This window comes from Cetorhinus maximus, chromosome 8 (assembly GCF_964194155.1).
Source record: "Cetorhinus maximus chromosome 8, sCetMax3.hap1.1, whole genome shotgun sequence".
In the NCBI taxonomy this organism is placed as follows: domain Eukaryota; kingdom Metazoa; phylum Chordata; class Chondrichthyes; order Lamniformes; family Cetorhinidae; genus Cetorhinus; species Cetorhinus maximus.
The window spans coordinates 14704741-14717795 of NC_135886.1; the positions used below are offsets into that span (position 1 = coordinate 14704741).

Sequence of the window (13055 nt, forward strand, 5' to 3'; positions counted from 1 at the left end):
CCTATCACACACGCTTTTGATATCACGTAACAAAAGTTCCATTTACCATAAAACCGGTTGTCTATGGTCTGGTATTTTTTTAATTGGTATTTCTAAAGGGAGTGATACTGATTTTTCTTTGATCAAACTAACCAATCCCCTCCTCCGCATCCTCCCCCACCACCTCCTCAGAACTTGTGTATTTCTCTGCTCAAGGCTCCCAGTTCTCATTAGTTTCCAGTAGGAAGGAAGTAGAAATGGGACTGAGACTGTGAGCAATGGAATTTAGTTGTCCATATATACAAATCACTAAAACCTATCGTACGGGTCCAAAGAGTAATCGAAATGACTAACGGAATGTTGGCCTTTATTTTATGGGGCCTAGAATGCAAAGAGAAAGTGATGCTTCAGTTGTGCAGAGCTTTGCTTTCTCAGATCCCATCTGGGGTAACTGCGTCCAGTTCTGGGCACCGTACCTCAGGAAGGATATATTGCCCTTGGAGGGGCTCAAATTCACTAGAAGATTCTAATGCTCAAAGGGTTAAATTATGAAGACAAGTTGCATAAACTTGCCTTGTATTCTCTTGCGGCTAGACGATTCGGGCTGATCTGATCGATTTGTTTAAGGTGAGAAAAGAATTCAATAGAGTAGATATTGTCAGTTATTTCCTCTAGTGGGGAGAAGCCAGAAGGGGAAACAAGCTTAAAATTAGATGCAAAATGTCCAGGAGTGAAATCATGAAGCACTTCTTCCATACAAAAGGGTGGTGAAAATCTGGAACACTCTTCACCAAAATGTTGGGGATGCAGGGAGTCAATTGAAATTTTCAAGACTGAGATTGATAGGTTGGATAAAGGTATCTAGGGATATGGAGTAAGAGTTGGCAAATTGATTTGAGGTGCAGGTCTGAGCAAGTTGTGACCCCTGCTGATCGTCAACGAGACAGCAATTCCATCGGCCACTCTCTTCTCCGGCCCACAATTAAAAAGCTCCAAGTCGGTGACTCAACTGATAAACGTGTGACAAGACACTATGGACCAAGAGGTGGAAAGTGGCATCAGGCTGGATGTCTCTTTTTGGACTGGCACAGACAAAATGGGCTGAATAGCCTCCTTCCGTGTCATAAATTTCTGATTCTATGATAAGAAATATTAGTTGGCAAAGGTTGGCAGTAAAAACAGTAGCTGAACAATGGGTGGCCTTCAAAGAAGAGACAGTTCGGGCACAGACAAAGTATATTCCATAGAAAGGGAAAGGTAGGACAAACAAATCCAGAGCCCCCCAGACAACAAAAGAGTTGGATTAAGATGATAAAGAAAAAGCATGCTTCTGACAGATGTCAGATAGATAATACAATGGAGAACCAGGCTGAATATCAAAGGTTCAGAGGGAAAGTGAAAAAGCAATAAGAGAAGCAAATACGACGTATGAAAAGAGACTGGCAGTTAACATAAAAGGGAATCCCAAAGTCTTCTACAGGCATATAAATAATATAAAGGTGGTAAAAGGAGGAGTGGGGCCAATTAGGGATCAAAAGGGGATTTACATATGGAGGCAGAGGGCATAGCTGAGATCCTAAATGAATACTTTGCACCTGGCTTTACCAAGGAAGAGGATGCTTACCCAGGCCATGGTGGAAGAGGAGGTAATTAATACACCAGAAGGGCTTAAAATTGAAAATGAGGAGGTATTGGATATCCTGTCTGCATTTAAGTTGATCAGGCACCAGGACCAGATGAGATGCATCCACGGATACTGAGGGAAGTGAGAGTGAAATTTGTGGAGGCACTGGCCATTATTTTTCAGTCTTCCTTAGACTTGTTCAAAAAAGGGTGTAAAGATAAGCGCAGAAACTACAGGCTGATCAGTTTAAATTCGGTGGTGGGGAAACTTCTAGAAACAGTAATTCAGGACAAAATTAATAGTCACATGGACAAATGCAAGTTAATTGAGGAAAGCCAGCATGGATTTGTTAAGGGAAAATCATGTATAACTAACTTGCTGGAGCTTTTTGAAGAGGTAACAGAGAGGGTTAATGAGGGCAATGCTGTTGATGTGATGTACATGGACTTCCAAAAGGCATTTGATACAGTACCGCACAACAGGCTTGTCAGAAAAGTCATAGCTCATGGAATAAAAGGGAAATGGATACGAAATTAGCTGAGTGACAGGCTACAGAGAGTAGTCGTTAATGGATATTTATCAGGCTGGAGGGAGGTTTGTGATGGAGTTCCCCAGGGAGCGGTGTTGGGACCTCTGCCCTTCCTGATATGTATTAATGACCTAGATCTTGGTGTACCGGGCACAGTTTCAGAATTTGCGGATGATATGAACTGTGAGGAGGATAGTGCTGTACTTCAAAAGGACATTGACAAGTTGGTTGAAAGGGTGGACAAGTGGCAGATGAAATTCAATGTGGAGAAATGTGAAGTGATTCATTTTGGCAGAAAGAACCTGGAGAAGTAATATAAAAGAGAGTAAAATTCTGAAGGGGTGCAGGAGTAAAGGTACCTCTGTGTATACGTGCATGAATCACTGAAGGTGGCAAGACAGATTGAGAGAGCAGTTAATAAAGCATACAGTATCCTAGGCTTTATTAATAAGACCATAGAGTACAAAAGCAGGGAGGTTATGTTGAACTTTTTAAAGACACTAGTTCAGCCTCAGCTGGAGTACTAAGTTCAGTTCTGGGCATCACACTTATGGAGGGATGTGTAGGCACTGGAGAGTGTCTGGGAAAGATTCACGAGAATGGTTCCAGGGACGAGGAACTTCAGTTATGAAGACAGATTGGAGAAGTTGGGACTGTTTGCCTTGAAGGAAAGAAGGCTGAGAGGAGATTTTATAGAGATGTTCAAAATCATGAGGGGTCTGAGCAGAGTAGATAAGGAGAAACTGCTCCCACATGTGAAAGGATCGAGAACAAGAGGACACAGATTTAAAGTAATTAGTAAAAGAAACAAATGAGGGAAAATGTTTTCACACAGCGACTGTTTAACTGGAATGCACTGCCTAACAATGTGGCGGAGGCAGGTTCAACTGAAACATTCAAAAGGGAATTTGATTTTTATCTGAAAAGGAAGAACGTTCAGGGTTATGGGGAAAAGGCAGGTGAACGGCACTAGGTGAATTGCTCATTTGGAAAGCTAATGCATTGATGATGGGCCGAATGGCCTCCTTCTGCACTGTAACGATTCTGTGATTAGTATCAGTGGTGGCCATTCAGCCCTCGTTGCTAGTGAATTTAGGCTCCTTTCAAGGGCTGCTGTTACAAAGCATCATTCTCCACCAGATCCATTCACATGTTTTCCTTTTATCGATTTATCCAGTACCTTTATAAATGCTTTAGCGTCGATTACTACTTGTGGAAAAGCACTCCACGTTCCCACAACTATCCACCTCCATAGGTTTCTTCTAATCTTTCCGTTTGTGCACCCAATACTAATCCAAAAATCATCCCTCATGTCTTTGACAAACCCACCATTGTACATCATATCAGAACCAAGCTGCTGTAGACACTGATGTGAACGAGTTAAACCCAACAAGAGTAAATGTTTGAGGATGGCTCCACCCGGAAGACTGGTACATGCTATTAATCTGAACTGGATTAGGAGATGCTCAAAGTGCAGCCATGATATGATAAATTAACCCTTGACTTTGCCCCTAGGGACCGTTTTTCCCCATACAAGATGGATACTCACCCATCCATCAGGCCATCTACCAATTTTAATTGGGTCCTTGCAAAATAGGAAATACATGTTGCCGAAACTGTTCTTTGTAAGAGAGATGGAACCTACATTCAAGTTCAAATGTTTTGGTGGCCAGAATAATTGGAAAAATTTCTTGATCTAAAAGGCATTTGGAATCAACACTGAACAAAAATGTCCTGGTGAATGTGACGAATTTCGCCACAGAATGCCAAGTCCAATATGGCTGATGCACATCAAGGCCTTTCTGTTCATTAACTCTCCAGACTTAAAGCTGCATTCTTATTGCAATGGCACATCTTGTTGCAGGTAATGCAGTTAAGCCAGCGGCAAGGCCAGCTTGCCAATGCGCACACGCCCAAAGCGGTGATGTTGTGGAAGTGCATCACAGCATCAGAAAACATCCATCTGCACACAAACACTGCGATGTCAAACCAAAATATATGGCTGTCAGAGCAGAACATTGACTGACCACAGGATGACCAACCAGGCAAGGACTGGGAAACTTTCTCTGCTCATGTCTGCATAGGGGTGACCAACACACAGTCCAAGAAATGTTTATGCCTGGGAAGAGCACCGAGTGCCCTGCATGACCGGTCACACATCCTTGGGAAAACACTGGGGAGTAAATGGCTGTACATGAGCGGGGTGGCGGGGGAGGGGGGGCTGGTGTACACACCCACCAAACTGCACCAGATTCTTTCCTGCGCAAAGCAGGTCAAGTAAATAGACACATTGAAAAAGCGGATTGCTGCATATAATTTCCAAGGCAGGCCTGCCATTATACGTGACAATTTGTCACAAAATTGCAGCTTTGCTTAAAAAAAGAGACTTTGAAACAGCAACAACATGTTCAGTCAGCTCAGACAACAAAGGAATGAAGTAAACTCCTCTCAACACAATAACACTGATCACTGTAGTGAATTAATTATCTCATTAGGATCATACAAAGGCTTTGCAGAGCCCATTCTTTTCATTTCAAGTTCTCATTGAACCAAAATATCAACACATTTCAGTGAGGTTGCTAGGTTCAGGAAGCTCAGCTCTAACACGAGCCTCTGTGGATTGAGAGGCTGGTGCCCGAGTGTCTGCACCTAACATTCATACAACTACATCCGGTTCCCCCATCCCAGTTCTCCTGCCTGCTTCTCAAAAACGTTCACTGGGTGTTTTTGTGTTTTCTGTCATTGGTTCCTGGGGTGAGTGCCGTGTGCCTCAAGGTCAATGGTCCAGGGTTATTGAAGGGCGCAAGCAAACACAAAGACTTCGAGGTTCAAATACATAATCCCTGGGAAGTATAGACAAAACTATACAAAAACAAGCCAGGAGTATTTTGGCTTTTATAAATAGGGGCGTAGAGTACAAAAGTAGAGATAAACTTATAACATTGGTTAGGCCATAGGTTGGCGACCAAGCAGTTTTGGATTCCATTATAGAAAGGACATTGAAGTCATAGAGAGAGGACAATGTAGATTCACCAGAATGATGTCAGGAATGTGATGCGATAGTCATGACGAAGGACTCGAGATACTGAGGCTGTTCCCCCCGGAGTAGAGATGGCTAACATGAAAAAAATGTCATCTCTTCAATATCCAAAAGCTTCTATTCTGCTTTATAATTTGATTGCAATGATGGGTGATACAATTCCAGTCATGATTCCGCTCTAGGTTTGTCTATCTTTAATATCTGTTTCCCTTCCAATCCCATTCGCTAATTACATTAAAACGCTTCTTAGTCTCTTACTTTTCAGTTTTGAAGAAGGCTATGAATCCAAAACATCGACTTGTCCACACTCCCCGTAGATGTTCAGGCCTGCTGTGTTAGCAGCACTTTTTCTTTTCTCGTTCACCTTTCCAAACACCACAGTTCTCAGGGGTGTTTTGTTTCTAAAAGCACACAGGCCTGTACCAATTGATTTTGGGCTATACCAATTGATTTGGAGGCAATTTAACGATAAACTGAATTAATTAAGTGCACTTCAAATACATTAAGCCATTGACAAAGTGGAAGAGATCCTGATTAAATACCAATTCAGCATCTCATTAGTGTCAGGTTGAACAAACCCCTAAACATTGAGACCACATTTAGCAGGCAGCACAGAGGGTCCTCTTCCTGTCTAATGAACTGGACATCGAATGGCTATCAGTTTACAAAACTGAATAGAGCCATCAGACTGATGAGTGAGCAAGTGAGAGCAGTACATCAGAAATAAACATGGGAAATTCAGGAAATACAGAGCAGGTTGGTCAGTACCTTGAAATAGACAAGACGGGTTAAGGTTTCAGAGTGCAGCCCTGAATGAATGGACTGAACTTTTCAAATATTGATGCCTTTCCAGAATGTTCCATTCCTGTTCTGCACAGCTAATGGGCAATGTTGATTGCAACTGTCTCCAAGTGTAAACTGTAACATATCTTTGCCATGTTCATGAATATTTACCACATACATGAATATTTATGAAGGGCTCAGGTGACTGTGGCAATTGTTGAGTGTCCTGTTAATCTGTTATACGCTCCCTCTCCTGAAATTGATTAAACATTTTGTTTATACAATATCAGTCAGAGATTTACAGTAAGCAAAAAAAACATCAACAGATTCACAGGTTATTGCTGGGAGATTGAGAGTGACTTTCCCATCGCACACTAACTCTTCAAACAGAGATTGGTGCATTGGCTCCCAATGCTCAAGATCCTCACAGCAATGAGGCAAACAGGTCTCAACTGGTGCAAATTCTGTTTTCCGGCCCTGGCTCATCTCCTCTGGCTGGAAGGCAGGTTAACAAAAAGAATGTGTATTTGTAAAATGATTAAACAGATCTCTACAATATCCCAAAATGTTCCACAGCCAACTGATTAATTGATAAAGTGCTGTCACAGCTGTTATGATCAAATGCACAGTCATCAAATTTCAAATAAGGTCAGGTCGGCCAGTGATCTGATCCGTTTTGGTGGCGTTGGACTGAAGGAGCAGCTTTGGTCAGGATTGCTCATCTTTGCCAAATGGTGCAATGGGATCTTGTTTGAACAGCTGGGTGGATTCCAGCTTAAGATCCCACCCGATAGTCCTTCACCGGCACCCCTACATTCTCAGTGAGGTGTCAACCTGAAACCCTTTAACTCTAACTGGCAGGACCCTGTGCTTCCAACAAACTGGCTCCCCCACTGGGGACGATCATTGCACTAACTGCTGCACTGAGGCTCAGTAAAGGACAAAACAAAATAAAAACAGAATTACCTGGAAAAACTCAGCAAGTCTGGCAGCATCGGCGGAGAAGAAATCAGTCAACGTTTCGAGCCCTCATGGCCCTTCAGCAGAACTGAAGCATAGTTTCAACAAGGGAGAAATATAAATTGGTTTAAGGTGGGTGGGGGGGAAGAGACACATTGAGGGTGTGGTGTGAGCAGATAATCAAAAGATGTCAGAGACAAAAGGGTCAAAGAGGTGTTGAAGGTGGTGGTCTTTGTCTGAGAAAAGTGCTAATTAAGAATGCAAGACAGGATATTCAAAGTACAGCTCTAGTGGGGGTGGGGTGGAAAGACTAAAGGTTTTAGTTTTAGATTTAAAAATAATGGAAATAGGTGGGGAAAGAAGAATCTATATAAATTATTGAAAAAAAAGGCGGGTGGGGGGGGGAAAAGAAACGGGGTGGGGATGGGGGGAGGGGGAGTTTAAGATCTAAAGTTGTTGAATTCAATATTCAGCCCAGAAGGCTGTAAAGTGCCTAGTCGGAAGATGAGGTGCTGTTCCTCCAGTTTGCGTTGGGCTTCACTGGAACAATGCAGCAAGCCAAGGACAGACATGTGGGCAAGAGAACAGGGTGGAGTGTTAAAATGGCAAGCGACAGGGAGGTTTGGGTCTTTCTTGCGGACAGACCGCAGGTGTTCCGTAAAGGACAGTTGGTGTAGAGGGAGATAGCAAACGTGCAGTAAGGGTGCTGTTCTGTGGTTGCATTAAAAAGCAATATTGGGACAGAGTGGGGACACCTTTACTCTGCATCTAACCCCATGCTGTACCTGCCTTGGGAATGTTTGATGCTGTTATTGCTTATTAAATGTGTTCTTTATATAAAAAAAAAGATGCCCAAGAGAGAAACAAATCAGTTCCTAAGGTTAATTTCCTGTCAAATAAAGGGTTACATTAACGGGAATTGTGATCTTTGAGGGCAAGAAGAGTAAAAGTGGGCAGCATTTCAGAAGTGAATAAAAGAGGGTGTTGATGTCGAGAAATTGAGCCCGACTGGCTGCTCCGCTCCACTCAAGAAGCCTCAAGTTTTAAGCGAGTCAAGATATAACGTCAAGTTTTTAAATCCGCAGTGAACAGCCTGTGGCTGGCACTGAGGCAAACACAGATCAGGAAGAGCCCAGATTTGATTCCTGGGTTGTGGTGAAATAGCCAATCTCAGCCTGCTTGCTGTTGGGCAGTACAGCTCACTGATGATAGGAATAGTGAAGGTCAGGGCATCATAGTCCAGTCCCACAGGTGGTGAGCTATCGCTGCACATTCTCCACTGATCCAGCGATAACCAGCAGCAGCACTGGTGTTACCAAATCCTTCAGGATTGTCCTGGAGACTCTAGGAATAGAAGATTCATCTCCAAGATACTACTGGGACCAGTCCAGCAAAAAATTATAGGTCTCTCAACAAATTTGATTAATAGCTACAAAAATGTTGCAGTTGCAGTTGGGAGAGGAAAGGTTCTTTGGATGATTCTTGACCGTCAGCCAATCATGTATTGAAGTGTCTGCTCACTTTCCAATTGGCCACAAGAAGGCATTAAGCTTACGTGTATCTGTCGGGTGACCAACGTGGGGGTGGGAAGAGAGGATCGGGACGAGGCAGTCGGACGGAGAAAGCTTCCAGGGATACATCCACCAAGAGCCAGGCACCCTTGGCTGCACTGGAAGGTACAGCCCCCTTTCTAGCTGAACTCACTGGGGGGCAAAATCGACCCCAGCTGAGTTTAGCTGGCTCGGCACGGCTAGGGAATTGAAACCTGCAGCCTGTGGTCTCTCTCTGCCAGTTACCACACCAGTTGAACTTTTACCAAATAGCAGAGTTAGGCTAAGATTACTTTTTAAATACAAGCAGAAATTCTTTGCACGGGGCAGATTCTGGAGATTCTACACAAATATTGATTTTGACAAAAGCGAAAGAATTAAGTCATGTTCTCAAAAAACTAGTGTTCCAGTAAAGAGTGGAACAGCTGCAAGCTCGAGCAGAACTTCCTCTTATTACCAGGGTTGGTGACTAAATTTGGGCCAGATTCTCCGACCCTGTGGTGGAACTGAGCACCCACAGGGATGGCTGCGATTTTTAACTCTTAAGATGCCTAACCTCTCTTCCTGGTGCTTCACAAGTTGCCAACAATGAGAGTTATTCAAGTGTTGACAGGAGTTTGGGGTTCTGGGGACTGGGGGGGGGAGGAGGGGGTGGAAAGAGATGGATTTATTGGGAGGACTAATGAAGGACAAGCTGTTGGGAACATTGTATTACACAAGCATCAAATAACACATTCACCGGGCTGCGGGAAGCTGGTGGTGCTAAGATATACAAACCTGCCTGGGCCCAGGTTCATTCTGGTGTGGGTGGTCCCCTGGGTTGAAGAGGATGAGGGGGGGGGGTGGGGTCACTGCTCATCTTCTGGCTATTATGAACATTTAACATGAACAGGCAAACAGGACCTTAGTTTAACGTCTCTTTAGAGAGGTGGCACCTCCGACAGCGCGGCACTCCCTCAGTACTGCCCTTCTGACAGTGCAGTGTTCCCTCAGTACTGACCCTCCCAACAGTGCAGCACTCCCTCAGTGCTGTCCCTCCCAAACAGTGCGGCACTCCCTCAGTACTGTCCCTCCCAACAGCGCAGCACTCCCTCAGTACTGCCCCTCCAACAGTGCAGCCCTCCCTCAGTCATGTACTGGGACTCTCAGTCTGGATTCTGCACTTAGGTCCTAAGCCCATAACCTCTCAGCTCAGAGGCAAGGGTTCTGGCACCAAGCCAAACCGCCACTCAAGAAAATACAGAGTGAACAAGGCAGATCATTTACAAGCCTGTTCCCCTTGAGGAAACATGGCCATTTTCCTCCCAGCCATGGTCTGAGTTATTACAGATCGCCTATCCTTTATCCATAAATCTGAAAACCAAACACAAAAACCACCCTTTTTTTTGAACCTCATTGACGTCTAGTTGTTTGTCTGTCCTGTTTACATTGTGATTTCTGTGGTGAACATGTCAGAAACTTATGACAGATGCCCTGTATTTATTGTTCAGTGACACATCTTACTTTTCTAGCCATTTTATTCATTTGAGTCTATAGCTACCTAGGCTAAGGCTATTGTAATGTAAGTTTATATGTAGTAATAAAAGATTGATAGGTCATAGTATGTGATGCTACATCCACATCTTAAAAGGCTTGGGAATCTATAATTGAAAGACTAATTAAATCAGAAAATGAATAATGCCAACATGATTGAAAGGTAAAAGATTATCTTTATGAAGCAAGTTTTGATGAGGGATGGGAGTAGCAATTAGTGTAAGAGCAGACTGTGTAAAATTGCTGAGACCTGTGTGTCAGCCTCCTGGCGTCTGCCATAGAACGTGACAAAACCAAAGCAAAACCAGCCACCCTGGTTAATCCTGGCTGCAAAGCCTAGTGGTCCCAGCTCCCCAGGAATTGCATACAAAGCTGACAAGGAAAATCACAGGCCCATTTTCCATTGTCCGTTTTCTTTGAACACTTTTAGTAATTACTGAAAATATTGGAGATGTGTGGGGAGGGTGGGGAAGAAAGCAAAAAAGGCTGTTTGGGTGGGGCTGCAGTGGAGGTGGAGTTTTAGGAATATATCCAAGACTTGCGACCCCTGGGAATTCCGGAGACATCCTCCATCCACGCGGCTGCTGGCCACTCACCTCTCATGCTCAGTATTAATAATGAACCACGGGCCATGGAAAACGTGGACAGAAATGGAAAAGTCTCACGCAAACTCCATTGTCCCATGCTTTTCTCATCAGTGCTCACCACGACTACCTCTCACACAGCCAAATATGGAGCTGTGTAAAACCTTTTGCAAAGACTGCATCTGCAAGCAGGTTTCTAAAGAACAAGCTTGTATTTCTAAAGTGCCTTTCAAGTCCTCAAAACACCCCAATGAAGTACTGTTGTCGAAGGGAGAACTTCACATTCATCACAAGCTGATTTAACATTTCATGAAAAGCGAGGCACCTCCGACAGTGCAGAACTCCTTCGGTACCTACCCTCCGACAGTGCCGCGCTCGCTCAGTCCTGACCCTCCAACAGTGCAACGCCCTTTCAGTACTGACCCTCCGACAGTGCAGCACTCCCTCAGTACCTACCCTCTGACAGTGCAGCGCCCCCTCAGTACTGACCCTCCGACAGTGCAGCACTCCCTCAGTGCTGACCCTCCGACAGTGCAGCACTCCCTCAGTGCTGACCCTCCCACAGTGCAGCACTCCCTCAGTGCTGACCCTCCCACAGTGCAGCACTCCCTCAGTACTGACCCTCCCACAGTGCAGCACTCCCTCAGTACTGACCCTCCCACAGTGCAGCACTCCCTCAGTACTGACCCTCGCACAGTGCAGCGCCCCCTCAGTGCTGACCCTCCCACAGTGCAGCACTCCCTCAGTACTGACCCTCCGACAGTGCAGCACTCTCTCAGTACTGACCCTCCGACAGTGCAGCGCCCCCTCAGTGCTGACCCTCCCACAGTGCAGCACTCCCTCAGTACCTACCCTCCGACAGTGCAGCGCCCCCTCAGTGCTGACCCTCCCACAGTGCAGCACTCCCTCAGTACTGACCCTCCCACAGTGCAGCACTCTCTCAGTACTGACCCTCCCACAGTGCAGCGCCCCCTCAGTACTGACCCTCCCACAGTGCAGCACTCCCTCAGTACTGACCCTCCGACAGTGCAGCACTCTTTCACTACTGCATTGGAGTGTCAGCCTGACTTATGAGCTCAGGTATTTGGAGTGGGACTTGAACCCACAACCTACTGACTCAAGAGGCGAGTGTGTTGCCTACTGAGCCAAGCTGATAGAACCAAGGCTGTGACTTTAAGAGTTTGTGGACAAATAGTAACATTTCATATTACCCAAATATTTAAAAAAAAATCATGATTCCTTTTGTTTAACCAGTTTTATACAGTTTAATCAGTTGCTAACAACCCCAATAGATTTTGCAAGGGGCAGTCTGGCACTTGTGACAGAATTTATTAAATTAAGCGTGTTTCAATCCATGTATATTATTAAAAATGCAGAAGCACAGTTGGTAGCTTCTGCATTCTCAACGGGACCATGTTCCAAAGGACCCCCTAGTCTGAGGCCAAGTCTCGCAGACCTGATCCCCTCAATTATCGTTTAGCACCTTTGTCTGGAGTATGCAGTAGAACGGTTGATGCACAGTTATCTTGTCATCTGTGACACTCTCTGGGGACCCAACAGGAAGCTGCCCCACCCTTCTCCGGCCCTTTGATCTGCAGCTGATTCCCTCCTGCATGAGGTTTCTACCCTTTCCCCCAAGAGCAGTTTTGGCACGTTAAAACAAAAAGAGGCAAACAACAGACCAGGCCGTGGGTCTTCAGTTGAGAAGCGTTGGTCTGCCCTCTGTACCCACAAATACTGCCTACAGTCAATGCAAAATCATGATGCTTAGAAATTAAGGGGGAAGCAGTGTTGTATTGCATGCTGGTCAGTCAATGTGACTTTGGTCAGAAACGAGGATAACAGCACTCAAATGTTAAGGGCATTGCTGTGATTGGACAGTTATGTATTGTCCATTGCTTCAGTGCGACTTGAACTTGAAATGGGCAGGGACTCTGACTGATCCCTTTCTTCTGTCCCTGAGCTGGAAGGCAATATGCTTGACGTTGCAACCCTACCACCCAACCTCACCCCCCACCCATCTAGCTTAACAACAGAGCAGGGATCAAAGCTGGGATTCTCAGTCTGTACAGGATTTGACCAATCCTGTTCTCGCACTAACTTCCAAACAGGATCACTGGAGAGGAATCGATAGCACAAGCCCTGGCTGGTGTTTTCACTGCTAAGCAACAAAGGACATACGGCACAGATACAGTCCATTCAGTCCATTCCAGTGTCAATGCTCCACTTGAGCTGCCTTCCATCTGTCCTCCTATAAATTGATCATTGCTAAGCCTCCATTTCCTTCTCTTCCATGTTTGTCCAGCTTCCCCTTAAATACATCATTCGCTTCAACTTTCTGTGGTAGCTGCCAGTTATTGAACAAGAGAAAGTATCATATTCAGATCGAGGAAATTACAGCTCTTATCTTTGAAGGCTGGTGGCATAGTGGTATTATCATCCGGCTAGTATCTTAGAAGGCCCAGGGTAATTC

The 13055-nt window shown here is 44.9% G+C and overlaps 1 protein-coding gene across 3 annotated transcripts in view; it reads right to left on the reverse strand.

Moving 5' to 3' along the window:
* The window catches only part of srgap2 (SLIT-ROBO Rho GTPase activating protein 2), a 224019-nt gene that overhangs the window by 111382 nt on the left and 99582 nt on the right, over positions 1 to 13055 (reverse strand). The window lies entirely within an intron of this gene.